Genomic DNA, 4,417 nt, shown 5'->3' on the forward strand with positions numbered 1-4,417 from the left:
ACTCCTCTCCCATCCAGGCTGCCACATAACATTGAACAGAGTTCCCGTGCTATACAGTAGGTCTTTGTTGGTTTTCCATTTTAAATACAGCAGGGTGCACATGTCCATCCCAAACTCCCTAACTACCCCTACCTCCCCATTTTTCCCTTTTTGCCACTGTAATATTGTTTTGTTGTATGTGTGTGTGGTTCCCTTTACTACAGCAATATATTTAAAATTCTTTTTTTAATAATGGAGTGTTTAACAAATTTGCACATCATCCTTGTTCAGGGGCCATGCTAATCTCCCTCTGGTTCCAGTTTTAGTACATGTGCTGCTGAAGCGAGCACACTGAAACCTTTGTTTAACTTAGAGCATGTAAGAAAGATCCTTTCTTATCTTTCTTCTCCGGTGATGGGAGGGGAGTGGGAAGGGCATTCCCTGGTCCACAGAGATGATCGGTCTTCACCTCTCTGACACTGACCTCTGAACTGGCCCTGGCTTCGTTTCTGTTGCAAAGTTATCAACACACAAGTTTCCCTCTAGAGAGAACAACTCGGTGAAACGATAAAATACCTCCATCTGACAAGTAAATTGCACTTGTTAATCTTATACTTTTCTTTATCAACTTAATCTATTCTTTGGCATCTGTGGTAAGTAAACAGGTTTTGTTGCCAAATGATATATAGGGGGGGAATTAGAGGCTTTTGCCTTGACGTTAATTAAGTCCTTAGAGAAAGTAGTGATTCATGGTTGCACCGACTGGGAAAATGCTATCATGGCTAGACTGATTTTACTGGTTTCAGTGAAGACGTGCCACTCTGCTTTTTTCACAGTTTATTACAGGGTCCTGAATAAAGAATGCATCTGAAAACAACCCAGAACTGAATACTTCCTTATATAGTCATCCAACATTTATAGATTTTTTTTACACCCTATTAAAAGTTTAAATTTAATTCAGTGTAACTTCTCAGTCAAAATCACCATTTCCTCTAATTTTCTTACTACTCCATCCTGTCTCCAACTCATAGTTAATTAGCAGAATGTCTGCCTTTTTCAGCTGTTATCTCCACTTCTCCTGGCCCTCCATGACTAAAATTGAGGTCCTGACCTGGGTGTTTGGAGAGATCAACCAGTTACCTACCTAATGGAGGCAAACCAGTGGGCTTACCCCTAATAGATCATACCTAAAGGTAACAGGGAAAGCTTCCCTGTTCTGTGGAGTTTAGGGCTCCCACTGCTTCGACCTTCATAAGGGCCTCTGCGTTCCTGGAAGTTTCTGTATTTCTGAATGGAAAAGAGTAGGAACTTCTCTCAAGAGTTCTGGGCTCTGTGTCTATGTTGCATTTGTCCTCAAGGCAACACTTTGAGGGAGACTTGGGGTGCTCGGAGGGTGGAGGCAGCTCTCTCGAGGTGCTGGGACCAAGAGCTGGTGCAGGTGGCTCTTGACTGATGGATCCCATGGCATTCCAAGCTGCCCCAGTTTCTGTGAGCAACTTCACTTCAGACACCTGGCGCCACCTGGGGGCTGGGCACCTGCTGGTGGTGGCATGGAGCACCCTCTTAGGAAGAGAAAAGATGAGGGGCTTTTAAGAGAATCCCTCTAGATTCTCTGGCTCTGCCACTCGAGTGACCTAGGCTGAGTCTATTCTGAAAAAGTATCCATAGAGAAAGTTAGAGCTGTGTTGGCAACAGCTGCTGAAAAAGTCTACTCTCCACCCTAATTTTTTTAGATTATAGAATACTTACTATCTTTCCTTGAAAGAAATACTATAAAATCAGCTTTTTTATTCTGTTTCTGCTTTCCAGAAGCCAAAGTCTTTATCTGAACAAGCATACCTGGGTATCACTCTCCCATCTCTCCTGCTGCTGGTGCTGCTGGGGCCCTGCTCCTACCCTCTCAGGATTCAATCTCTATAGGTAAGACTCTGCTCTGCACTTGTTCTGACTCTGACACATGCTCACTTTGCCTTAGGAAAGGCTAGAAGTGCCCAAGAATCAACACAAACCCTAAAAACAGCCTTTAAGGATAATAGATGGATTTTGGTGTATACCTCAACTTCCTAGCCTCTCAGGGGGACTGGCTCTGTGGCATGTTCTCCAGGGGTTCCAAATAGGATGAAACATCACTTGCCCTCAAGACTAGCTTCTTGATGAAGCATCCTTCATAGCTACTCGTATTTATAAGATATCCCAGCTTGGAAGCCGTGAGTAGGATGAACATGACTTATCCAAGACCATTCAGGAGGTTAAGAGTAGATGACGGGAGACTTATCAACTCAATCTGAGGAAGAAGTTGGTTGCTACAGCAAATTGAAGATGCAAGGAACTGCTCATGGGTATAGAGAATTCTCTGACTACAGAAGTATTTAAAGAATGAAAAGTCAGAGGGCAGGGATCTTGAAAAAAGACCCAGCAGCTTGATAGCTATAACGCTAAGTTTTCCAAGAGTGAAATTTTCTAGGTGCAGTGTGCTTTGTGATGCACAATGTAATCACCAATTCCACCTCTTTGTTTTCTCTGTTCTGTATTTACATGTGTGAACAATGACCTTAAATATACACAATCATGTCCCTGTGAACCCTGGGACACACCCAGGGTCAGCACATGTTTGTCTGTTCCTCTAAATTCCGACACTTTGGGCTCAGCTCTCTTGGCAAGACTGTTACCAAAAGTCTCTGTTTGTCTTTGATGAATATTGTTCCCATGCCTGTGAACAGGGGCTGTTCCATCTCTTCACCATTAGCATCATCACCACCTTGCACTGTGACTGGCCCTTCACAGGTGCTTGGTAGCTGTTTGTGGGATGAAAGGCAGTGAGCTCAGTGTTTGGCTCTGAGGATATAAAGATGAACAGGTAACATTCCTTTGTCCTTCAAGAGCTCAGATGACTCCTATGCAAAGTCGGTAGAGCTCTGGGAGCTGGGTCCCTGACACGGATGAAGGGTCTGTCAGGGAAGCTGATGATGGAGACGGCTCCATCCTCAAGGGTATGTCTGAGAATACCCTTGGGATGCTGTGAAAATGCAGCTTCTGAGACAAGGGTTGGGAAGAGAGCTCAAGACTCTGTATTGCTAACAACCTTCCAGGTGCCGTGATGCATCTGGTCAGCAGACCACTCTTTGAGTAGCAAGGTCTTAGAAGGTAGTAGGTTTTCCCTAAATGATATGGATTCCAGAAAAAGCAAAGATCATAGAGGCATGGAGATACAGACAGGAAGTTTTAGAAGACTGTTGAACATCTGGGTGAGGATGCAGTTTAAGTTGTATTGAGAAAACAGCAAAAGAGAAAGTGTATGAAGAGGACATTGAGCCATTTAAGGCCTAGCCATGGGGTTTCATTGTTAACCTTATTCTTACAGGCAATATGGAGCCACCAAATGTTTTTAAGAACAAAGTGGCTTGATTGGCTTGTGATTTAGGTGAACCACCCCGTGTCTGGGTAGTGAAGCTTGAGTTGGTGGAAAAACTCAAGATCTTTGAGCTATGACCCAATATAGCAATACTAAAGAAAGACAGTGAGGGATTTACCTTGGCAAGAGCTGTGGTGATTGAGAAGTAGATATGGACTGGCACAATGTTTGGAAAATAGAACCGACAGTATTGATACAGAAATTGGGAGTGAGTATAGACTACAGTTAGCCCTCCATATCTACAGGTTCTGCATCTGCAGAATCAACCAATGGGACATCAAAAAATTTGAAAAAAAAAAAAATCCTGGGTTCCAAAATTCAAAACTTGAATTCACCACGCACTGGCAGCTGATTATGTAGCATGACATTGTATTCGGTGTTATAAATAATTTATGGATGATTTAAAGTATATGAAGGATGTACGTAGATTATATATGCCAATTCTATGCCATTTTATGTAAGGGATCAGTACCTGTGGAATTAGTCCCCTGTGGACTCCGAGGGACAACTGAAGTAAACAAAACGTCATTCAGATTTCTTGCCTGGGAGCTTGAGGGGATGAACTGCAGCATGGTGGCATCTCAGGATCAGATAGCTTGTGATGTTTTCCATACGCATTTGATTTTTAAAGCAATAATTATTGAATCAACCTAAAATGCAGTTTATTTTTATTTTGAACTTTTGTTTACTTTATGTTTCTTAGGGATTAATTTATCACTGAAAATTTTATTCCAAATAATACCATACTGTTTTTTGCACAAATGTGCCTCAGCGGTAAAAAGTCCACCTGCCAATGCAGGAGATGCAGCAGGTTCGATCCCTGGGTCAGGAAGATCCCCTGGAGGAGGAAATGGCAACCCACTCCAGTATTCTTGCCTGGGAAATCCTGTGGAGAGAGGAGGCTGATGGGCTACATACAGTCCATGGGGTCGCAGAGTTGGACACGGCTGAGTGACTAAACAAAAACAACAAATAATGATAGAAAAGTTAGAAGAACTTACCAAAAACAGTTAATTGGTTTCATAC

General features: G+C 42.8%; 1 non-coding gene across 1 annotated transcript; it reads right to left on the minus strand.

The window, feature by feature from the left end:
* Nucleotides 1–225: 225 nt before the first annotated feature.
* On the minus strand, nucleotides 226–329 carry LOC129535579 (U6 spliceosomal RNA). Its single transcript, XR_008681685.1, has one exon. It is a non-coding gene; the product is annotated as a U6 spliceosomal RNA (small nuclear RNA).
* Nucleotides 330–4,417: the final 4,088 nt, after the last annotated feature.

The sequence above is a fragment of the Moschus berezovskii genome, chromosome 15 (genome assembly GCF_049115385.1).
Source record: "Moschus berezovskii isolate FMDL1 chromosome 15, NW_MosBer_1.0, whole genome shotgun sequence".
Lineage (NCBI taxonomy): Eukaryota > Metazoa > Chordata > Mammalia > Artiodactyla > Moschidae > Moschus > Moschus berezovskii.